This window comes from Plectrocnemia conspersa, unplaced genomic scaffold (genome assembly GCF_051122295.1).
Source record: "Plectrocnemia conspersa isolate PC_06_02 unplaced genomic scaffold, ASM5112229v1 ptg000014l, whole genome shotgun sequence".
Taxonomy (NCBI): domain Eukaryota; kingdom Metazoa; phylum Arthropoda; class Insecta; order Trichoptera; family Polycentropodidae; genus Plectrocnemia; species Plectrocnemia conspersa.
The window spans coordinates 5,765,998-5,793,009 of record NW_028277178.1 but is presented as its reverse complement, the minus strand read 5'-3'; the positions used below and the strand labels follow the sequence as shown (position 1 = coordinate 5,793,009).

General features: G+C 29.6%; 1 protein-coding gene across 6 annotated transcripts in view; it reads left to right on the top strand.

Moving 5' to 3' along the window:
• Positions 1-7,757: 7,757 nt before the first annotated feature.
• Lar (tyrosine-protein phosphatase Lar) overlaps positions 7,758-27,012 on the top strand; it is a 401,284-nt gene continuing 382,029 nt past the window's right edge. For 2 of the 6 annotated variants that reach the window (XM_088204753.1, XM_088204750.1), the window contains exons 1-2: positions 7,758-7,857; positions 13,110-13,172. The gene's annotated coding sequence lies outside the window, so the exon portion shown is untranslated. Of the gene's footprint in view, positions 7,858-11,270; positions 11,466-13,109; positions 13,173-27,012 lie in introns of those variants that run through there. The other 4 variants (XM_088204754.1, XM_088204751.1, XM_088204752.1 and 1 more) reach the window with 2 other exon arrangements.

Genomic DNA, 27,012 nt, shown 5'->3' with positions numbered 1-27,012 from the left:
ATATCAACCGTGCTTTGTAAAGGCCACGTCCCACCAAGCGGTATTATTGCCATTATAAATTCGGTCTCTTTCATTAGTAACTTTGTAAAAAATAAAATTCAACAGTGCTATTCTACAAACTTTAAACAGAACACTTTACACATAAATTAATTAATGTAGGGTTAATATAGCATGAGAGTTAATACACTATTTACTGCACGAATAACCTCCCTTATAACTGGTTTAATAAATATGGACAAGCCTGATATTGATTCTAGATTATGCATATATTTTTAATAAAATATATATAATCCAGTAGTTAAGCTAGTTGTTAAAATTAAAATATTTTCTGTTTGTTGATTTTTCAACAGGTACGATGCTATTATTATATAATTTAACTGTCAGTTAGTTGCCACGCTAAGCCGCTACAATATCCTTTTCTATGATATGAAACTTTATGAATCAATTTATTAAACTCTTGCATAACAAACATACGATGATAAAAAACATTAGATTTTTTTTATATAATTTTCTACTCTTGTTACATTTCTTACGGTTCTATGAAATATCGATATATATTAATTAGTGCATACTTCTCTCCTGGGACTTTTTCGTTACTAACAAGTCCCAACATTATCTATACTTATTCATGGATATGTATATGTAATGTATTATATATGATATATTAACTATAAAAGAAGTTATCAATTATTAAGGAACGGATTACTTTTTAAAATCAAAGAAGAAAATTACAAGTTAATTAAATAAAGATACATATACGATACAGTAATATTTATTTTTAAATGCATATTAATCATGAAAAAAATGTTTTAATTTATGTTGATGTAATTGTGTAGGGGTTTAAGCCACCTGTACAATTTGTTATAATTTAGAGGTAATTCTAACAACCATTTCAAACAAACGAAAAGAGAGATCTAAAGTCAGGTCTGCTCACAGTATTTTCATAAAATATATCTTGTGACGAAACAATCTTGTAAATAATTGAAAATATTTCACGAAACACGAAATAGCACACAAGTACCGCTAAAATCACTACACTTTCTTTGGAAAGGACGCGCGCTAGTTAGTACTCATCTGGAAGCGATGCAATTGGTCCACAAATATACTTATTTGCTATTCGCCATAACTCTCTCAAACCAGTCTATAAAAGATTGAATCTTGGTCACAAAGGGGAAAGACGCGGTTGGAGACGCGCCAAGAGAAACCTCACGGAGTCAAGACAATGCGTGGACATGAAACACGTCAGCAAATCGTACGGCATCATCACGAAAAAACATTATAATAGATGCTGACAATAATACAACTCGACACTCCTGCAAAAACTTTCCAACTTACTAGACCTGCCATTTCAACTTCAACGCTTTCTCTAAATATATGTTTATATACATATGTGTGCTAGTTTACCAGCTATTCCGGCTTCTATTTGGCAGCAAAATCACACTCCTTCGGCTTAAAAACCCGAAACATCCACATTACAAAATGAGGACTTAAAAATATTTCATTATTATAGTTCGATTTTTTGTAGTTAAAAATTACAAATATTTAGAGTTACAAGTGAAATAGTTTTTGTATATAAATAGTAAACAATTCATACAAAAATAATTTTAATCAAGTAGTTCAATAATTTTAATATAAAAATAATAATTTCATATAACACAATACAAAAGCGAAAAATATACAAACGGGAAAGAGAAAAAAGGGAATTTTATATTATATTGTACTTTATAATTAATTGCCAACTGAAATAAGACTCACTTCAAATACAAGTAAATTTATAAGAAAATTATAACAATACCTCTGTCCAAATTAATTAACATGTTGAAAAGGAGTTTTACTAGTTAAATATAAGATTAAGGTATTACATAATATATATTTCTATATTATATTATCAGCACCTTGAATTAAAGATAAATTATATTATGTTCTTAAAACATTTATTTGAATAAGATTATTAATTATACAAACATACTTTTTTATGCAATACATGTTACTAGTATACAACCATTTTTAAGCTTACAATTTTGTTATTAGCAACAATATAATAAAGATATAAAGTAAAACGTTTGTGGTCACAGTTTAATTGAAAAATTACTTTTTACAATTAAAGGGGGGGTGGAATTAAGGACAAAGCACTAATTTAAGTATAATTAACTGAAGATCTACAACCAATGAAAAGTGTTTAGTATTTTTTTTGTAAAGCAATGTGTGTTTATACTTCCTGTCAAATGGCTTTTGTAAACCACAGTAGCATTAAATAAAACTTCGAATTCTTGTGCTGATTTCACATTTATTTTTGTCTTAAAATATGAATGTTTTTTAATACATAATTAAAGTCCTTTAGTCTTTCTTTTTTTTGTAATTCTGTAACATTAGGTTTTATTTATGATTTTTTTTCTCTAGGCAATGAAAGCTAATGTGTAAAATATATTTTTAGTTTGAACTATGAAAGCAGATATTTTGCTTACAATGCATAATATTAAAATAAAAAATCGCCTTTTATACAACACCGTACTTCCAAGGGAAAAATTCACTTTTACGTGAATCCCATGAAATATTCAAGGTTTTTTGACATTAAAGGCAACAAACGTACGGAAACCAACACAAACGCAACTCAATCCTCAACCTTGGAACAAACAAACAAACACCAGTGCAAAGCGTCGTACGTACCTATGTATACATATAATATTATATCAAATAACATAATTTATTTCATTCATAGTAAGCGCCCCTCGCAGTGGCGCAGAGTGCTTTAAATTTACTTTCGGTTACTTGAATAATAAATAACGCAAGGGCTGTCAGCTGTCCTCCTTCGGGGATGAAGAGTAATTCTTTTAAATAATTTACTATTGCAACGACACGTTTTTTTATTTTATTTTTTTATTTTCTTCTTTTTTGTTTCCTCCTATTTCTCACATTTTCATTTTCGTTTTGCTTCGACCTCGTGTACATCCGAGTAAATTTTATCGCGCGCGATTAATTTGAAATTTATGATATTCCAAAATTTATATGCCATTAAGATTATCTTTTGAAATTATTTAGGAAAATTTTGCAATTCTTTCACCGACGATAAGGACTGAGAATGTAAATAGCCGAAGGCTGACAAACGTCTTAATTAAAGGTGAGCGCTACATGAATTTAATTCCAGTACAAATTCCATGTATAATTTAAAAAAATACATATATCTTGAACATATACTATTAGTGTTACTCAAATATACCAAAAAATAAGTAAAAAATATTTTATGTTAAATATAAATATTATAAATACAGTAATAAAAAATTAATAAAAATGCATAATGAAATATATTCATCGCTTTGATTTAAAAACATTTTTAACATCCCGTCTCGATTTACCATTTTTGTTTTATCTGAAAACAATTTATATATAATTAATTTATATTAAGATATTTGTATATGACCTAGTGGTTAATCAAGCTTAAATATATATTAATGATACAGCGCTGGACCGATGAAAACCCGTAAATATTTATTTATTTTCTGACCATCAATATCATTAGGACCATCGCAGATTTCACATACATACATATCAGGGGCGGGCTGTGGGATACTTTCCCTTTCGATCGCTCGCGTGTTAATTGACGAGAGTGAGTGAGAGATAAGAGCATGCGGTCAGCATGCCCTTATCTCTCATTTAAAGTATCTCACCGCCTGCGCCTGATAGATAGACTTTACAAATAAAATAGTGCTTAAGACAAATATTAACAGAATACAAATATACTAAAGATTCAAGCAGAGCCATTAAATATTAAAAATATTCAATAATCATAAATAATCTAAAAATAAAAAACCATTATATAAATAATACCACATGGAACTGAATGATTTATTTATTTATTTTGCTGCGTTAAGCCTAGTGGTCAAAGTACCGATAATACAATCAATAAAAACATTAAATTTATACTATTCAGTTGGTGTTGTTGTTGATTCTTGATTATTTCTTTGCTTCTTCCTTTTTCGTGGATCTGAAAATTCAGATCGAATACCTAAATTTCCTGCTACTAATTTACATTCGTTGAATATTTCCTCCCATGTCTAATATTTTTTAAAGGTTCAAAAAGCAATAAAGTCAACAATAATTTGCAAACAAATTTTAACACAAATGGAGCGCGTCAAAAAAATACAATTTGTCCCTTTGAATAATAATGTTTATTGTGAAAGTACAACCTAAGAAGTGGGTGCTTTTGAATGCCATGTTCTGCTCCTTTTATTTCTTGTGTGTATAAAAAAGGGCTAAAGGTACTTATACCCTAAATACATCAGTAGATTCGTTCTATTTTATACATATTTTTCCATAATTATTTTTTTTATTTATTATTATTTTATATTGCATTTATAGTAAATTATACAAAAAAATCAGCGATTCTCAACGTTATATTACTTTGGTTTATTTACTACTTTTTTGTATTCGTATGTTTTAATAATTTATTTTTACACTTTTTTATTATTAAATTTCGTTAGTTTGTTTTGCATATTTTTTATGTACCATTTGACTTTTGTGGAATTTTTTTATATTAATTCAGAGGCTGTTTTTTACAAAAAAAATTAACTAATGTTCATTTATTTCATACTTTTTAATTTATTGGTATTATTTCTACATAAATAATTTACATTAAATCAAAATTTAAAAAAATATTAATTGCATATGATGTTTTTTATTTATTATTATTTTAGTTATATATGTAAATATATAACTATCTGGGATAATTCAAAATAGCGAAAGATCGACCACCGTACATGTACGGCGATACCGTTCAAAGTATTACGAGATAGAATTTCGGTGTCACTATTTTGATTAAGCGAATATATCTCTGTTTGTGTACAATTATAAATTGTGTATTACAAAGTTATGTATAGTTGTTATAATGATAAGCTCAGATTTATATAAGATATTTTAAAATGATAAAATAATATTAAAAACAAACATTATTACAGGTTAAAATTTGAAAAAAAATACATCCCTATTTACCAATGCTTTTATTTGAAAAAAACAGTGAATAAACCATATTTAATAAATCTTGATAACTGAACCTCGAAAACAACAAGCTTATATCATCTTACACATAATACATCCCTCAGGGCCCCCGAATAATCACAAGGCAGAGATTTAATAACAGGAGATGATCACGCGTTGAATGATATTTATTCTCCTCACTTGATTGCAATTATTTAAAAGGCTTTAAAGTTACTTAAACGTGCAGTAACGCTGAAATAGATGCATTTTAAATTATGCAAAGCTTTGTATTTGTGATGCTTGAAGATAAGCATAAATTTCCATAATATTTCTGAGCCAACTTTGCTCAATGAGAGCTATTCTACATAACCACGACTCACTTTTAATTGCGTGTAAATAACTATTAAGCAAATACACTATTTTCCTTTGAAAAAATAGAAAGATTATATCCTAATTAGGAGTGCGGCCTTATCCACAACTCTTATAAGTTCTTAACGTTAAAAATCCTCTTATAGTATGCCTCATATATTATAAACTTACTATATATAAATAGCGTAGCTCATTAGAACACAGCAGGTGCACAAAATCCCCAGCTTCAGGTTGCATTGTGAAAATTTCCGGCAAAACATTAAATCCACTGCAAATAATTGGAAGAAAATACTTCGTTAGTACATTTTCGGTAGCAGAGAACAATGAGATGTATGTACAATGAAAGCGGTTTAAGGCTATTTTTTGCTTAAGTATTGCAGCAGTACATTGTCGCATATTTTCTTTAGTATAATTTGCGCAATGACCTAATTTTACAAGTTGATACATAAATCTTTAATATAATTTCCTAACTGCATTTTAACTCTGTTTAAATTAGCTATAATATTTTTTTACATTTCAATTATATATATGTAATTAATATAGGTTGTCTATGCAATGACAGCTGGAGTGAAAATGTTTAACTATGGTTTTTATGGTAACAGAACCCGTTCATAAATTAGGGAATTATTATGAGGGGTTCGACGACAGATGTTTTCATCGTTGACGTCATACAATATCGTATGTCAATGAATATATATAATAAATAATATTTTATAATAACAAATCTATATTTTTTTCTCCAGTTAGGAATTAGAAAAAAAATGTATATATAATCCAAGGAACGAACGAATCATAAGAGAGATTATTTGTTTTTATTTTAAAGGAAAGTGAAAGGGTGTAAAGTGCTTATTCTTTGTTCGCCAGAGGAGAAAATGATTATCCAAAGAAATATCCATTTATTTAAGAGAGAAAAATGTAAATATTAAAAAAAAAACAGGTTTTCCCGTTACGCGTGTATATTATACAAAACCTTGTCACGCAATACTAGTCTTTATATTTATAACCATTAGGGTGTTTTTAGCAAATCAATACAGATTATTATTATATTTTTTTGCAATATATAGAAGTTTATATTTGCTTTTTATATTTTAGTAAAAGCTTAGCATAATAAAATTTTTATGATAATATAATTTTAGGAAATAATCGCATACTTATACAAGTTATCATCACTTATTTATCATTTTTTGTACTGATATTAAAATTTGATTTATTGAAATAAAAAAAATATGACGATTTACAGAAAAAAATGTCTAGAGATTTAATCTAATTTGTTGCTTGTTGTAAACAATAGTATAAATAAATAATATTAGTTATACATATATAAAATATATGCGCTATCTTTCTCCTTTAATTAATGTATATGATAAGTTTTAGCAATATTTCATAAATACATTATTATTGTGCTTTTTACTGGACGTTTTTTGACGTAAGTCTGCATCGAATAATAGCTGCGTCGTCGCAAAACTTGGATTAACTCCTGGCTGCTCTTAGGTGATTACTATCATCTTAACCAAAACCAATGCTTGATGTTAAATGGTCTGAATGTCCTCAATTCGGATTCAATTATAGTGATTATGATTTGGTAGGCGTACTGTAATGTACGTTTTAAGGTAGACTAAATAATCGTTGTACTAATAACTTTTTTTGCGATTTATAGTTCGTGTATAAAAATTGTATATTGTAAATTATGTGAGTGTAATAAAAAATACATGTTTATAAATTGTGTATTTATAGACCGTAAGGGTAATAAGAAATGAAATTCAAACGATTCTCTTACAATAACGTTCCGGTTTGTACACGATTGGGAAATGGGAAGAGATCAACGATTTTTGTCAAACTATTAGTGATTTGAGATGAAACTTGAATCTTCATATTATGACTTTTTAAGCATTCGTTCATTATTTGTTTTAACGTTAATTGCGCCGAAACGAAAATACAAATACCATTCTATTATGGCGGACAAACGTACGAATGACTCGTTTAACATATTGTTTAAGCTCATTCATTGCAAGGTGATGATTATTTTTTTTGATCAACGATTATAAATTCATGTGACATTAAAATATAAATAAGATCCTTTCTAATAAATAAAATCTTTTATAATAATTAATGAATATAACTTCCCATACATATACATCAAAAGCATCAGACCATAAAAATTAGGTCAGTGTAAGGAGGAAGGAGCTAAGGTCCTATCAATATACTCTATATTTAGAACACTTGTCACATGATATTGTCGCATATAAAATTATATTAATCATAATATGATTAATCATAATTAATTGAATTAAATTGTTTATATTAAATAAACCATAAAGTTTTTATTTGAGATAAGTTCAACAAAAGAAATATATAAACAGGGGATTCCATATATTTTTGCGGTAATGAACAATGCATTGTAAAATTAGTCAATAATCAGTTTTGTTCGACAACACTGACTGTCCGGACATAAAAATATTTCTCTTTAAAGTTTCTTTGGTTCGAAAACCTAATTCGTAACGACACGAGTGTTCATAGGTAAAATACACTTATGCATATAAATTACTATCGAATTTGAATAACATGAACTCATTTATTTTAAATTGCTTTTTATTTTACTTAACACAAACCACAGCTAATTTCTAGAATTTCCTAAAAATATCCAGGAAGATTATTGGCAAACTAATTATCGTCAGCTATATATTATAAATGTTTACTTTACATACATATGTACGTAAACATATGTTTTAATTTAATTCCATTAAAAATAAATATCCGTTCTTCCATACATACCCGTTTCTTAAAAGTTTAAACCTTTGGTATATGTATATACATATATAGTGATGTAGTAGTGTGGAAAGGCGTAAAAACTTTTTTCTAGTTCATATATACGATAAGTGACAATTATTATTTCTTTATTCAAAACTTTTAATAGGATTTACAAGCAGTGGTTCTAGTACTAATTTTGTTAAATTTAGGCATTTGAGTGCAATTTAAAACAAAATTCAGAATTATTAAGACATAAAATTTTGTTGGTAGTTGGCAATATGATAAAGATTATTTTCTGCCAAACTGTCAAAAGCTCACTGCAGAAGATTACAGTATTATAATAACATGTTGATAAAATTATTAAGATTATGTCGGTTTGCGCCGACCGGCTGATTAAAAAGTTTATTTTTATTCGAAGGTCACTACGGCTAAATGAAAACCGTGAGTTAGTAAAATAAAAAAAAAGGGGGGGGGGTATATTATATAATATTTATTTACATAATCATATTAAATAATTGTAACATAATTTAAAAAAGTAATGTCAGTTTTGACGGTAAATTTTTGTAATTGAAAATAAATAATTTAATAATAGAACTAAAATGCTTTATGAAAATCATATTTTATTACATAAATTACAAATATACATATATTTTTTACATCATAAATATTTAGTCAAATTTATTATGTTTTGGCATATTGCTGGTCATCGAAAATCGTTATTATGGCCAAATGTGTCAAGCACTCCGTGGCATTTCACAAACATTTTAACGGCATTTTTTTCTATAATACAATAATCGCATGTGTTATTAATTTAAATCATTACACATGTTTTTATTATTTTTAATTGCGTTTAATTATATAGATATATCGCACATTTTCTAATAAAAAACGTTTAACTATGAGTTGCCAGATAATAAATAAAACGGCATAACACATATTCAATAACAAATTTTTCAGTGTCCACCAATTATACAAATTTAGTTTGCGCGAGGCATATTGAGCGTTTGAGACAGTCCCAGAGGATGTCTGACAACCCTAGTGGTAACGAAACCTGTTCATAATTGTGGACTAATAGAGGGTTGCCAACTGACGCTTTTCGACGTTGCACTTTAATTTCAATATATACAAATTTTAAATTATTATTTTTTATTTCTAAGAATTGAAAAAATAAACGTTAACATAATCCAAGAGCAGGTCTTAGCTTAAAATGGATTATATTTTAATATTTTAAGAAAAAAATCTGTAAAGTGCTTTTTCTTGCCCATGAGTTGAGTAAATTACTATTTTACAAGAATTGTTCATATATTTAAAATAATTAAAAATTAAAATAAAGTATTGTCTTCATAAGGTCTCTAATATTTAAATATATTTTCTGCTACTTCGCAATGGTGAAATTTTATTTAATAATCATAAGGTGTTTATCTTAAACGGATTTTTTTTTAATATTTTTTTTTTATGTTAGGAGGGAAATCGAATGTTTTTACTTATAGCAAAGTAATATGCCTCTTAGCAAAAAATATTGCACTTAAATAAGGCGCAATTAAAATACTTTTTACACCATAAACATTCAGTATTATATTGAAAAATATATAATAATATACATATTGGTACAAAAATAATGTGTGTTTGTTATTTTTTATTGTAAAAAATCATTAGGAATATTTATATTTTAATTAATAATTAAAAAGCTTTTTTTTAACATAAAGCGGGTCGTGAAAAATCGCAATTATGGCCAAATGTGTCGTAAATGCTATGGCATTATAGTTATAATAATGAACAATAAACTATTGTTTGATGACATAATTTTCATTTATATTCTATATTTCAGATAACACACCATATTTTCCTGTTTTAATCGCATGTAATTTTATTTGTTTTTATTTGCTAATTTTATCTTAAATTACCAATTTTAGATATAGTTGTTTAAATTTCATGACGCTAAAGCAAATCAATTTATGTAGTAGAATTTTTTATTTCATAGTATTTTTGATTTAGATATATTAGTTTTTTTCTACATTTTTAAATGATGGATTCTAAGATATTTTCATGTTTAATTTTTAATCTAAAAGTATTCAAGTAGAGTATCTTTATTAAGACCTGATGAATAGAGTTGTAAATAAACTATAGAGCTTTTGCATATATTCTTAAAAAAAAATGGAAGTCTAAGCAGGAGTATTCTAATATTTTAATTTATTGGAAAGCTGATTAGGGGGCGCTTTAAAAATTAAATGATGTTTCTTAATTTAAAAAAAAATTAAAAGTATGTTTGCATATTTTACATTTAATTTCAATGATTGTGAAGTACAATCAAATAACAAAAGGAGCATTCACTACGCTTTCATATAATCGATTCCCAGTGCAAATATCTCAAATTTGCATATATAATAAAAGTACTTTTTAATGCAGAAAAATAATATATTTTTTATTACTTATTTGGCGATGGTATAATTTTAGGCTCCTACAATTATTTTTGTTTTTATTTATATTATTAAATAAGTATTAAGTTTAAATAAGGTTTGATTATTTAATTTATTTAACTTACTGTGAATTAAGCAAATATAATATATGTTATCATAAGATATAAAATTTAATTTTATAGTATTCAACCAATATAAATATTTAAAATTCCAAGATATCACAAAATGGTATATTCTTCTAGTCAGTGCTCTTTCAAAATTCATAGTATTTAAATTATGTGTATTTTTCTGACCAAATTCCAAGGGAAGTAAATGTCCCCACTTGCCACCCCCCTTATATTACATCCAAGCACTTACTAAAGCTTATTTTACTAAATGTTCGCATAGGATAATTTGCAAAATTATAGAAAACAATAATATTAAATTGTATATTATATAAGCATCTAAATAATTTACATAACCGCTTTTTAATTCTAATATTATTTTTCATATAATAGCTTTATTTCGATATGACTGGTCGACAAAAATTGCTATTAAGGCCAAATGTGTCAAAAATTCGATAGAATTTCGGAATTATAATGAACAACAAGTGTTTATTTTACTATATAATATTGTCTGTGTTATATTTATAAGCTATCATTAATTATTTTTATGCAAGTTTAATTGCATCCAGAGGTACAATTTTATGTTTCTTAAGTCAGCCGCTAGATGTCAAAGTGCGCTCGGCGATCGCCATAGTAGCGCACTACGTTACCGACGCGCACCGGCATCAATTGCATATGGCCGCCAGATGGTTGTGTTTATGTCAATAGATCATTTGTGGCCGTTTTTTACCGGATAAACGCGTCGCATGCGGCCACAAACGCGCGAAACGCTTCCGTATATATCGATTATGTGTTTGCCAAAGTTTCGGTTCGGTCTCCGCACGTTTATAGCCATTTAGTGCAACATTTTACGTAGGTAGGTGTCAATCGTGGGGTGATTGTACCAGTTACTTATATAAATTGGGCATTTTGCTTGTTTAGAGTATGATATGATTCATTATTGTAACATGTGCATTAAACGTAACGCATTTTATCACATAATATGTACAGTTGTAAAGAAAACATGATCATGTTTATTTAAAAAAAGTCAATATTTTTTGGCTGTCATATATATTTTAGCGATTAAGTGTGATATAAATTTGTTTTTATTAAATAAAAGCGCATTAATGTCGTTATGAGTGTAGTTGAGACGTAAAATATTATGTTTATGTCATCCACATCTCATTTTTTAGTTATGTATGAAGTGTATGTATGTATATATATATTTTACTTTTCATTACACAAATTATACATTAAACTATTACTGTATCACATGTTAATAATTATTGATACAGTTTAATATATGTAATGTAATGAAATCGAATAAAATATAAATATTTCTAGATTTCAATAAATTATATTGTATATATAAATATTAAATATGTATATATAATGGTTGTTATTGTTATTTATAACTATATGCTGTTATCTGAGAGATGTCGTTATCACTTTTTATTTTTATTACTGACTACGCTTTAATTAGTCTTGTCATTATTTATGTCAGTATTTTAATAATTTATTATTTGTTTCGTTTTATATTATTCGAGTAAAACTGTTATTATTAATAATTCAATAAACATAGTTCAAATATTAAATTGTCAGTATTTTTTTAGATCTGTTTTAAAAAATTAAAATTCGTTACTCTCTTAAACATGTTTTAAACGCATTTTCTCATAGAAATCTGTTGGATTCTTGCAACCTTCTGCCGAAAGACAATGTTTATTTGTTGGTTTTGACAACCATTACCAAAATAACCATAACTGACCTTTTTTTAATATAAATACTGACCAAATAAAAATGAGTAAATTACAATAATATTATATAAATTATTTATTTAATTAGTTTTGCATATGATATATTACATATATTATAATATTGTTTCAATTTTTATAATATACTTGTTTATATTATTAATGATATATTATTATATATTTAATCAATTCATGAATAGCTAATGAAATTATAAATTAACCTAAGTATTGTAATAATAATTTGCTATATGATTAGCTTTTTTAATCATAATTGTTACCAATTTGTACAATAATCTATTTATATAGTTAATTACATAATTTGTTCACTTAAAAATAACATTGTTGTAACGAATATGAATTGAAACAGTAGTATTTTGTTATTAATATTATAAATATCAGTAAATTTAATTAACATATGTAATTTATTACACATTTCATATTAGTTGTGGCTTAAATTTAATATAAAATTTTATGGTTTGATAACAGTTTATTTTGGTAAAAAATTATGGCATCACTCTTTCCACTAATCTAGTGTCATTTCTTTATTTAAAAGTCAACTAGCATAACTTTTTATTAGCTAAGTGATTTGATAATAAACACGAACGTAGAATAGCATAATACATACGCAAAAGTAAATCAATCGTTTTTTAAAATAAATATAATTTACACTTAACAACCAAAAAATATCAATATATTTAAATTATATTACATGAGTTAATACCCATTTCTATTATTGTTTATGTAATAATATGTATTTTTTATATTTTCAGAAGAATTAAAAACGGAATTGCGATTGTGTTTTTGCTGAGCTCCTGCATTCTGCATTAACAAACGTAAGTAGCTTCAAATTACAATTATATGTTAATGAATAAGTTGTAAAATAATACACATATATGCAAGTTTATTACATAAAGACTAATTAAATATGTAAAAATGGTCATTGCATATGTGTTTATTCTTCTAAAGTACTATTCTTTGAGTAATACAATAAATAATAGTCTATCTTGAGAATTAAAGGATAGTTATAATCTTTTTACGGTTTTTAAATGAACATTTAAATATAGTTTTCCTCAAGATAAATTATTGTATTGCGTAAAGATAAGTACTTTATTATGTATAAAACAAATTTATTATGTTATTATTCTAATGTTATCACAACACATTAAAATGATTTAAAAATAATTTATATTCTGCCATCTGTTGGTAAATAATAATAAAATTAAAAAGGTTCGTACCTTTGCTATTTTAAGTAAATAATATTATATAATGGTTTCAGTCTGTGCTAAAGCTTAGTATAATAAGAAAAATGTTTCTACAGTGGTCAATAGGTGGATACTACGTTATTTTCATCAATTGCTTTCTACAAATATGTATAATGATATAATATTCATTGAATATCTTATACAACGTAAAGCATTTTTGTTGGTTAATTATTAATAAGTCTTTTTTAATAAGATACACAATAATTAATTAAATTTAGTTTTAGGCATTATAAATATTTAATTATAAGTTGAACAAAAATAAATATTTTAACTAAATTAAAATATAAATATATAAATATTGTAATCTTATTTTTAAAAAACAAATTTTAAAATAAATATGCTTTGTGTATTATTTTTATATAATCAAAATTGTACACTTGTTGTGACTTAAAATATTGTACTGACTAATTAATCAATAATTATTTCACACCAAAATCTCCAATGCACGGCAGTGGATTGAAATAGGAAGTCAATGTTTAATATAACATAAGTACAGGTGTAAATAGCATGTATAATACAACATGTATACCATTGATTTATTAAAAACAAATAAACGATCCTTCTTTTTTGATTGTAGTAACACATAAGTAAAATAAAAATATCAATAAATTTTGCTATTTCTGCTAAGCAATGAGCTTATTACTGTAATTTAGTTATAATTTACTAAATTAAATATAAAATAAAGATGATAAACATGAAAAAAATCGTTTAGGCTGTGAGATGCTTGTTTGATCTGTTTGGTATACATTTTATTGAAAATATATTTATTATACCAATATACAGATGTAAATTATGTGTGACAAAGTAGTTGTTAAGATAATTGAGTTTGTGTCAACCTTTTTATACGTTCACTGCGAGCAACTTCTTACATGTAATATAAATTATGATTTATGTAATGTAAATTTTGACTCATGTAATGTAAATTTTGATTACATCCATATTAAAATGCTGATCCGATAAATAAATGCCATTCTAAAATGATGGTCTAATATCGTATGCACATTTGCTTAAGTTATAAAAGGCCGATATGTGTTTCTAAGTACCACTATGAAAACTAAACCTTATAAGAATTCGATAGTGCAAATTTGAAGAAAATGTTCATTGGTTATTCAATTATTTATTTATTAATTTGGAAATAAAAAAGGGGAAGCTGCGCTTTGTGGATTTTTTGATCACCTATTTGATAGGTTTGAGTAATATTTGTTTTTTGTATCCGATTGCGACGCATATGCAAATTTAAATTATATGGTGAAATTGTATCTATAAAATAGATTTAAAAAAATCCACCCCAAATGAAACACATGTTTGTTTTAAAGCTGTTCTAGCGCTTCCATTGCATGATAATTGCTTTGTGAATAATGAAAGGTGTTTTTATTTTATTTCACCAAATATGTTTGTAGTTCATTCAGCTGACGTATAATCGTGTGTATAAAACACGCCTATATTTATTTGACCCAATTCCATCTCTAGCCTGGTAGTTGTGTCGTGGTAACAGTAGTATGTCTCTGCACAAACAAAGAAAGAAGATAAAAAAATACAACTTATAGTGAGGGAAAATAGACTGGGGTCACCAATTCGATATCGACTTTCATTATAACTCGAGATAAAGGAACTTTTTTCGGACGCGGCTCACGAGTTTATTAGTTAAAAGCCTCCTTGGCGAAGATTTCTGGTACAGCGTTGTTTATTGCTCTAGTTGGGCGGTGGTGTGTGTATGTACGGGGCCGGTCGGGGGTGGTTCATCACGTAATTCCAGTAAAACCTCTCTCTCTCGTCTTCTCGTCGGTCCGACAGAAAAAAATGACTTTATACGCCGTTAGGTCGTAAAAGCGAGTCGCAAACGTCGATGGAAAACCCCCAGCGATCTGTCGAAAATGGCTTGGAAACTCAATTTCGGGTCACTGGCCAGATGTTAAGAACCACTTTTGTAGCCCATAAAGCAGAACGTCCGGCCCGGGACGGTTCTACTGATTTTTTATGTTTTACCTTCTAAAAAATATCTACTTTTTGCCACTTGCAACGTCCGTGTAGTCCGGTGGATTTATGTTATGCTATTCGTTGCTGTTAAAATGCTTAGATTTGACAAAAGCACAGAGTGAAAAATCCAATTTAAATTATGGTCACCTCTAATAATGAAAAGGATGTACCTACAAATTGGAAATTTATTTTAGTAAAAAATATTAAAAAATTGTAAAAATATTTTTTTGATTTAGAAAGAGTATTTTTTGATAAACATATTTCTACGAATTGGGGCAATTTTTAGCAGAACTGTTTTTTATGCGTTTTTTTTAAATTGTGGCTTTCTTAAAAATTACATTTTTTTGTTGTTGATATTTTATCGTGTTATAAGGAAAATATTGAGGTGTGATTAATAATGAAATCATACATTTTTGGATATTTTTATGCTCAAAATTTTGATTTTCAAAAATATCTTTTTATGGCAATAAATACATAATTCTGAAACTAGAATCAATTTATATATTTTTTTCAAATCAATGAAAAGTGTTCCTCAGAAATACCTAACGGCTTTCTTTACATAAAGTGTGTTTGATGTAGCCTTAAATATTATTCTTAGGTCACAACAGTTGACAAATAATGATATACATATGTACATATGTTGCTCTCGCTGGTGTGCTGCGTCATTCAATTTCGGGTTAAACTCATTGGAGCTACGAGGTAACTAGGCTAGACCAGATCGGACACTCGAAGTGAAAGCGTATATTCCAAGTCGGAAGCGAAGTGGTAGTGGCGGAAGCCAAGTGAAATTTGTAGTGGTAGCGGAGTCTTTGTCTAATACATATTTTATTAAATTTCTAGTTTGGCCCATTGGGACATGAGTACAGCAAATTTAATAAAAATTAATGCATCGACCTAAAATCAATATTTAGACGTCCAACATTCGGTCACGTGTCTCCAGCGCTCAGCAGCATAGTATATTTTGGAAGCACGTCTTCAGACGCTCCGATCAGATTCGAAATACATTTTCATCTCACAACTTCTCACGTTTATCTGCATCGTGTCGCAGGCCGCCTATTCTACATTAAAAAGGCTTTATTACCAAATAAGAGGCGTATTCAAAACGGCCGTCCACCATGAATAATGCAAATGACCACGGGGAATAGTTATCTAGCTAGCCAATGCACGTGCAAATAAACATACCCTAAGGATGGGGTGGGACGGAACGGGGGTCCGCAACCGCGAAGTCCACACTTTCGAACCGTCGAAACAAATTAAAACGCCGAGTGGGCGGCTAGTGATTTTAATTAGTCCATTCCCCAGTATCGCCGTCGGTCTGGAGAGTCGTCCCATTCCCTCTCCCCGTTGGCCACTTCAAAATTCGTCCAGAGCTCGAGTTGAATTTATGGGACCGTAAAAAATTAAGACTTCTCCACGATCCGGGACGCGAGCTCTCCAGCAGCGGCTGTCGAGTTGTTCGCCTCGGCCGAAAAACGGCCACGGTGGTTGGTTTTGGGTACACACCTACTGTGGTCGGTTTGTATGCCAAACGACTGACAAAGGAGGTGTCTCTTATTTGAATAAATGCTCGAAATTGAAGCTGGCCTATACGCTGTATATGTTTAGATAGATGGTCCAAACGCATGAACAAAAGGTCAAAGATTGATATGTGACTAGTGAATATGGGGATTTATGTCTTATGACTGATACAGTAAAAAGTCATACAAATAAAAAACGCTTAGATCTAGTATATAATACAGGAGTAATGAACACGCACAATACAACACTTAGTCGTTAATGTAATTTCGATAATTATTATTCAACGTCATTGAGATCGAAATAAGTCGTGATTCAATCAATTTAGTATATTTAATTATATTATTATATTTCTAATTAGTGAGCAGTAAAACCTAATTCTAAAAAGGTTTCGTGAATCAAAGGCCGCCGAGAAAGTGGTGGGACATCTATAGTTCTGGTCATTAACCCGGTCTTAAAAGGGTCGATTTAATATATTTAAAGTTTATGCTTTACTTCATATGTATTCTATTCACATCTCAAGTGTAATGGTTCCTCCTAATTCACTCTATTCTTTGTGTATACTTAATCAACGTTAAAGTATTAAAGCAATATCTTCCAAGGTCTTCGAAATTCTTTGAAATCCTTCCTATATACTCAGCAAAGTCGGGTAAATTTTATGAATTATGCTTGTCTAAGGTATCGAAACAAGCGAAATGTTTATAAAAAAAGTTATATACGCCAATTTTTTTAAGGGAGGTAGTCGAAAAAGCTGTTTAATTTTTGTATGATTGGTGTTCCGGCAAACAATATTAAGTGATTTGTAAGTTGAAATCGAAATTTATAAGAAAATACATCGAGAATATCTGATTTTTCGTAATTAATACAAGTAGTTTATACCAAAATATGCTTGTAATATTTCAGTGTTACACAAATTACTAGTAGTTTTGTGTTATACATATATTCAAGAACCATTGTGGATCGCTTCCGTTACAGTATTTCATTCGCAACCGAAACAATTTATCATATCCGTTTTTTATACAAAAAAAAAGTTTTTGCACTAATTTTCCTCAAACGCTAATCCATTTGCGTTTTATTTTGTCGCTCACGCTTTTTGCTTTTCCGCGAAAAGCAGATTACGATGTTTTTAAGAAGCGCATGTAAAACAGGCAATATCGCTTATTTTACGACGGTGGAACACGTAACGTATTAAAAAATGTATGTCCCAAATTCGGCGTGTCACCTGCGTCTTGATATGATACATCACCATTTTCACTCTCTAACAAGGGATGAAAAATACGAAAAAATGAACTTTGCTCCGACGCGCGTCGATCTATCTGTCTAATAGAATATTTTAATGCTGCGAAGTGTGTGGGCTTTTAGAAGGATACCTTTTGTTAATATTGTCATGCAAGGGTTCTTATATCATAAAGATGTAACTACAAAAGTGTTTCGTTTCATATTAATCTACTAATGTGTTATAAATATTATATATTTTAATTCAATATATGTATACACAAATAATTTTGTGTGGTGATGCTGCGTCATAAGAGCCTTTAGAATGCCTTGAAAAATATATGTTCAGCCAGACCAGAGCTGACAATCAAAGAGCGACTTCTTTCTTTGCAATTCGAAGGTTCATCTGAATCGATTCAGTGAAATTCAAGTTAAACTCTCGTGTATTCCAAATCGGAAGCGAAGTGATACTTTGATCAATGAACCTACCCTACAATGATTAATTAATTAATTAATGGAACAACACTAGAATATCATTATATTTGAATATAGCTGCGTTAAACGTTATAATTGTTTTGTGCTATGTAAGACTAGAGATATAGAATTTGTACCTTCTCGTTAAGAGACGGAATTTTGGGGATTTGCGTCTTAAGATTGCATTTAATGTTTGCACTACACTCTCTGGAAGTTATCACACTGCCAAAAATTTCATATGCCATCCGGACGGCGGGCGTGAATGACTTACGCACGGCGGCTGCTGTCATGTACAGTTGGCATATTTGCGCGCGATCGAAAAATGTGCCAAATAATCGCAGTTTTGAAATTGTCATATTATTAAAATTACGCTACTAATAATTATAAAAGTTTGTGTGGGCACTCACCAATACAATATCAGTGAAAACTTTTCGGTCGTAAATATTCAATTTACCCAAAATCTTTGTCGGCTTTTGCAAAATGCCATAAGGCATAAAAATTATACTTCAGAATACGAACACTGACTATCCTAGAGTGTGTCGCCATCGATTCTAAATAAGAATTCGTTATGGTAAGACATTTACATAAACCGATCTAGGAAAATACATAAGGATATTTGAAACGATGTTTTTAACAAAATCAAGTACCACTAACTATTTTTTAATTATTTCATTTTATATAGAAATAAAATATAATAACGATATCTGTTAGAAGAATATACTATCAAACATATATTTAATCTCTTTTGGTGCCCTAAAATATTCAAAGATGTCAGTAAGAGTCTGTTGAAGTCCCCGATAAGCATGTGGTATTGTAACTTGACCACGTGACTACGATGCAGCGCTCGACGTGCGTGTTAACCATAGGACGCCTACGCGCATACTGAAATTGAAGTAAGCTACTCGTTCTATCTCAGTTTGCGAAAAACCATATCATTATCTCTCTCACTCTCGTCACTTTACACGCGAGAGAGCGATAGGGGAAGTATCTCACCGCTCGCGCTCGAAAGAGCAGCTCCGACTTCAGTCTGTTTGCCGACAATGCGCTCGAAACTGGCCAAGTCGACTGAATTACCTGCACTTTACCTCCCGTTCTTGGTAACCTCGGACAACTTTCGAGAGATTGTAGACCGAATTCGACCGAAGTAATCCCGAAGTAACCTATTATATTCTCCGTCCTTGGCCAACCTTGGCCAACTTCCAGAGAGTGCAGTGCATGCATAACGGTTGTCTGTTAAGAGTAAATATTCTTTCGTTATCTGTATCGGCGCAATAGATCCCGTTTAAGTGTGAAATGCAACATAAAGACAAGCATAGCTAGTATTTTTTTATTTATTAATTTTATTCATACATATATAATATTCTCTGTGAGCTGAAGTAGCATATTATTAGAGATTTTTTTATAATTAATATACATGATAAATTCATCACAATATTGATCTGTAAAATTAGGTAAATCTAAGAAAACATAATCCATGATAATCTCGGATTTTGTCATTTTATATATTTTTTATCGTGTGTGTGTGCTACAACGATTATATTTAAAAAACTATTTTTAATGAAATAAGCCAATTTTATTATTTTTATTTATCTTCAAAATACAATATAAAGGAAAATAAAATTTAGCAGTTTTTTAAAATATTAGCAGTTATAAAAAAATTATCCATAATTCCAATCTATAGTCCAAACCTAAAATTTAATGATCTAAACTCTGTAAAATAAGGTTTGGTTTTATATATAGTAATTATCTCATTCCAATTAAAATACTGTCAAAAGTCTAAGTATTTCAAACTCAAATATGTCTTGGAAATAATATTATTTATAGCAATTTTTTTACATATAATAAAATGTATGAATGTTTACAGATTCTTCTGTAATATGTATTTTACTGATTGTATGATTCATTATACTAATCTTACAATTCCTACGAAGTTTTGGATATAGCTTCCTACTGTAGATCACGTAGGTCAGGTCACGTGGCTGTAGAAGAACAATGCAGAAATCTGTTTAGCTGAATCTTTTAACCCATTACACGCAAAATTAACTGCGACAATAAATATCCTTTATTGCTTCCGTTTCCAATCGCACTCTTCACCAAGTTTTAACAGAGCAATTTAGACTGGAGTGCTTCCCGTCACAAAGGCCAAAGTACGTAATACAACAGTGCGCTCCAAGGATCCGTCCGTTGTGAAATGTACACATCTCGATTAGGAAACTGCAACACCATCTGGTGTACCTAGGGTTACCAGAGATATGTACCCGTTACGTACAGGCGTCTTCGGTTTACGAGTGGCTTATCATACATAATAATCATAATCCTCGGGAGGTCTGTGATTTAAGGCCGACTGTAATTGGGCAGGGTGCTTTTGTTTTTGCCACCGAGGATACCCGGGGTATCCTTCCCCGATAAGTGCTCTGCGGGTTCAGATGGCGGCAGGTGGTGCTCATGGCTCTTACCGTTTTTTCTTTCACCACACCACACCACAACACCCGCCCACCCACCGTAAATAACCTTATTAGGGGAGCCTTCTCAAATTTTGCCGATGGAACGTCAAGTGCTGCCTGGATATAAGTTTTCGCGTAATTGTTTTGCAATATATAAATATAGAGGCGGTATTCAGATTCGTGAAAAAAGTATCTAATCGATTTCTGAGATAAAGCTTTCATCTTTGGTTGCCTAATTTTAGGCAGAGCTTTTGAATACGTTTGAAGAGTTTAACGGAGCAGAAGAGACGCGTTTAACGCAGTATCCATGGATACTCTTTGGATACCTGAGTAATTTCCCCGTGTCGTCGCTTTAGAGTACTCGGATTAAATGCTTTTGATAATCAAACGTAAACACGCAAATTGAAAAGGCACAAAGCCGTTGGTAGTATATGCTTAAATGTTGATTGATTACCGTTAATTAATATAGTAAGATAGTAATTTAAAGTATTTGACCTAGTTCATACTTTCATAGTCCATACTATTAAACAAGTCAGCTACGTCAAAATATGTATATATTAATAATATAATATTTAAATATACATTTTGTCCATAAAGAGTACATGAAATAGAGAAAAACTTTGATCCACGGTCACTAACCTCATGTTTCGAAGGCGGTGGTAAAATCTATTGATTCTAAAATCCAGGTCGATGTAGTCTACAACGACATGAATTTGGAGGAGGTGTTTTAAACAATAATACTTCCACCGATGACTTGGGAGTTATGCTCGGCTTTATCATGTGGAGCGCGTGTCACTTAAATAATTTATTGCCGATTTATCTTTATTATGGCTTCATTGTCTGGAATCCAAGTACTCTTTGTTGTTCGAAAGAATTCAAAAAAAAATCTGGGGTATCTACCAGAGAGAGTTCGGGTCGTATTCGTATTTATATCCTAGTGTCTTTTTTCTAGGAGCTTTGGGATACAATTCATTACACTCTCGCGGCGTAGCGTCTATTCAATGAAGCACTTTTTAAATTTGCAAAGGCACTTTCAGCTGCGAGTCGCGATCGCGTCCCTTATTTCTGGTTTTTGCGGCCAGGATGTCAGCGCTTTAGAACGCTCCTCTTACACAAGTCATCCAGTTTTTAACGAGTTTGCTAATAAACACAAATATGTTTCCGGCGATAGCTATGAGGAGCTGGTAGGAGGGATGGTGCTCATTTATTTTCGGTATGCACCATAACTGTTTTTGTTTATATATATTTTTAAATGTCTAATTTTAAAATTATTGTTTGTATAATGAGCACACTGACGCATTGGGGAAACCTGTCAAGTCATGATGATCAAATTTGTAATAATAAAAAAATGAATTTTTGCTGCATCAATCAGGTACAGCCTGGATTTTGAGCAGAGATTAAAATAGTGCTTTTACTAATGACAATACAAACGCTTTATTAAAAGTAATGTTGTAAAAGTATATAAAACGTATTTGTATCAATGTATGTTATAATATAAGAAACCGTTTCGCGTGTATTTTATACTTGGTTCTTGTTTCATTAAAGTGAACATAAAGTCGCTGGAAAAATAGAAAGAAAGAAAGAAAAATCCATAATGTAAGCTGCGGTGTAAGCTGGTGCATTGTGGTGAATTAAAAGTAGCGGATGTTGCTTTGTATGTTTCAATTTCCACTCGTTGATAACTTTTAATATAATATATGTATGTACCACTAAGCTGTAACTGTACGTTGTTCTAGCATTTCGATTATAGATAAGTAAGAAAATATATTTAAAAAGTACGTTACAATAGGGTATGTGTATTCTCTTCTCATTCTTGCATTTAATAACTTACAAGTTATTTTTGTGGTAACAATCTTTTTTTATTTATGTTCACATACAATTAATTATTGTAGTATTCCGTCACATAATTTACAAGCTGCTTAGAAGATTTAGTTTGACTAAACCAGGTCTGACGTAAAACAGAATACGGCTGATTTCTTTGTCCAAAACTAGGCGTAGCTCCGTTTGTTCCAAGTCAAAAGCGAAGTGGAAAAGTTCTGACTGGAATACCTAATGAATGTGAGCTTAGTATGCCGTGATTTAAGCTTATATACTTTCTCAGAGATTCCTATTTTTGATCATCTGCCCAATGGGATGATGCATTTAAATGTAAAAGTTGCATTTTTTTAAATTAACGACAAATAAATTATTTTTCACGTTTAAAAATCAGATCTTTTGAGAACAAAGATCAACAACTTTATGAATATCGAGGGAAATTAAATAATTATTGGTAGATTTCTATCTTAGGCTTTAAGATCTGAAAAATTTAGATCATACTATTTCACTTTTTATTAATCCATTGGAAATGGAATTGATCAGCTATGGACTTATGATTTATCAATTAATGCTCTGAAACGGGAGCTAGAAAAATATAATTAGTAGAAATTCGAGAAGATTTTGTCTTGAAAATACAGCACAAGACTTTATATCTTCAAGTAAATTTTGGTAACTTAAGTAAGAAAAGTTGCTTGCCGACTTATATCGATTTTTGGTACAAACTATTTCTGTGAATTCCTGTACTCGTCTATGAAATTTATCAAATTTTTGATTAATTCGAAAAAAATTATTGCGGCTCTTTCCAGTGTTGAAGATGTGGCTCGCGTTGGTATGAAGTTTGGCCACCCCTGGTAAATATGTTTTTTTGTGGCGACCGTTCGCAAAACAATACGTTTCTTGGAACCACTTTAAAACGGTTTTCGATAGGGTAATAATTTTTTTTATTGTTATTATATATTGTATATAAATAAAAGTTACTAGGTGTTAGAAATTCATGGTTTTCTTAAATAAATGCAGGAAAATCCTAGTGCTGATTATTTTTTTATATTGCACCATTAGCTATTAGCTAATATAAATTAATAAAAATATACATACATACATATGTATATATGTAAATCCAAATTTAACCATCGTTCCGCCCAAAAATAAAACACTACATTTCTGAGAGTCTGAAGCTTAAGCCTAAAGCATAATTATATTGCATTTAAACCTTAAACCTCAATTAATTCGCAGTTAAATCAGATAGCGTCTCTGCACGCGAAATTACCATTGCATTACCTCGTATATCACCCGACCCGCGTCGGTATAACGCTCATTAAAAACTCGAGTGTCACTTAACACATAACGTCTCTCTGTTAACATCGCGGAGCAAAAGTGACACATTCGCTCGTTTGTCATATAATATTAAACTCGTTTTTGCGCTCGGTCAAGCGTTCGCGCTTCGCACATAACCGGGATGAGCCGCGTAAACGAGAATTGGCGATGAAAAATACACGTTTTATCATCGCCAGAGGACGCATAGGATGCATTTTGGCAGCATTCATGTAGCGTGAATCATAATTTATGTGGGTGTTATTACACGTGAATAATACACCGAACGCGCGCTCAAGCGTTAAAGTGATTATGCGACGTTTGCCATCCGTTTGAATGTTTGAAGGTATAGACTCAGGTGCGGGGGTGGGTTCTGGAGGGGGAGATTTACTTAGTGAGGTAGAATCGAAGATATTAAGCAGAGACGACTTCACGAGTGCTCGGTTATATTTAGTTAGGGCGTCTCGTCTTCTGAGATGTGGAGAATTTCGAGAATTGGTATCAAGCTGTATAATTTACATATTTTGTAGCAATATCCACTGTAAGCGTATGATTCTGTCAAAAGACTGTTTACGCTGTTATAATTGTTATAACTTGAAATATTAAAATTAATTAATAATACTATAAAATATCTTTTTTACTAAGAAAAGTCAACTGTATCTATGTATGTATAAGATCCAGAAAAAAATGGAAATTCGTAAACTCAAAATGGGATGGCTACTCCTTGCCGTCTTCGATGAGCTGGACACAGCGTTCATGCTCATCTTTGTTGTCAATCAAAATTTCATTTTGGTTAATCTGGATTACGGATTTATAAAACTGTCCATTTCTTCTTTAAGACCAGATTTTATCTTAGATTACATTCTGTAAGGATTCAAGTCTGGTGTTTTGAACCCTCTTCGGTTTATACTTAATTCAATTTTGAAATCCTCGTGCTTATCAGACCCGTGAAAATGTTCTAAGGTCACCCCGATTCACAAAAAGGTCGAGAAATCATGCATTGATAACACTGCGACAAATTTTGACGAATGTGTTATCCCTTCAGTTTAAATACATTTTTTAGAAGTATGAGGTGTGATAAAAAAATAGAGTGAATGAATTTTTATAGCAGCAACTGCTGACGCTATATCCATTTGAATCCGATAGCCTGATCCGTTGAGATAGTCAGTGTCAAGTTTCAATAAGTTATAACTTAATCATCGACTCTTCAGGCCATTAAGAAGTAATTGACTTATAAAATGGATTAATTGTGTGTAATATTTTTTTTGTATTGCCGGCTTCCAGAGCCGAAAGAGTGAGGTTGTGTTTATTGTGTCTGTTGCGCACCATGGAATTCAAACAATGCGTTAACACTAAGTGTTGTCTTAAGTTACCAAAAAGTGCCAAAGAAGCTCATAAAATCAGTGTATGGCGATAATGTGGTGACGCTGAAGACGGTTTAAAGCGATTTAAAAGCGGAAATGAGTCGGTTGAAGACGAGTAACAGTCGGGACGTCTTTCGACCTCAAAAACCTCAAGTTCCCTGTAGGTTTTTGGTATAAGTAGAAATTCGTTGTGACGGACAGGCCGTATGGCTAGTAAAAAAATGTAAATAAAATGTTTATAAGCGTGTCTATTATGACTGAAATTCGTAGAATTCGTTTGTTGAACGAACGAAAGAGGTATGAAGTTCAAACTATTTTGAAGGTAATTAATTTTATTTTATTTTATTAATTTTATTTTATTAATTTATTTAGCTTAATAGCTAATCTTTACATCTAACAAATTTAGTAAACATATATAAAAATATATAAAAAATACATAACAGAAATAAAAAATAAAAATATACAATAATAAAGTCTTAATATTATAATTTATTTCTATATGTACGAAGGTGTTTTTTTATTCCATTTATGAAACCCGTTATATTTTTGCTGTTTCGGATTTCTCTTGGAAGACTATTATATAAATCAAAACCTCCGTACATAATTCCCCTAGCCGTACTCGTTTTCTTATACTTAATTATCTTAAAATTTTCTTTATTTCTAGTATTATATTTATGTACATCTTTATTTCTTATTAAATACTTATTAAAATATTTTGGTAACATATTATTTTCTAACTTATATATAAATACTAAAACATTCATACTCAATATTTCTTGAACATTCAACCATTCTAATCTATCAATCATACTTTTACAATTAGTTAATCTATTTTTATTTAAGATTACTCTCATTGCCCTATTTTGTAATTTTTGCGACATTTGTTTATCTAATTTATTTAACATATTTAATAGTGTTGCACAATAATTAAAATGGAGCAATATTATACTATTGTAAATTTTTTTTTTTTGTATTTATACTTAATATATTTCTTAATCTAGATAATAAACCTATTTTTCTACTATTTTTTTTTTAATATGTAATTACAATGTTCTTTAAAATTTAATTTTGTATCAACAATTACTCCTAAATATTTTATATTATCCACTATTTCTATACTAGAGTTATTTATTACTATTTTGGTACTATTATCTAACACATTTTTATAATTAATAAACATACATTTAGTTTTATTCTCATTTAATTTAAGTACATTATTCTTTAACCATATTTCTAATATACTTAATTCATTATTTAAATTATTTACAATTTCTTTAATGTTATCACCTATGCAAT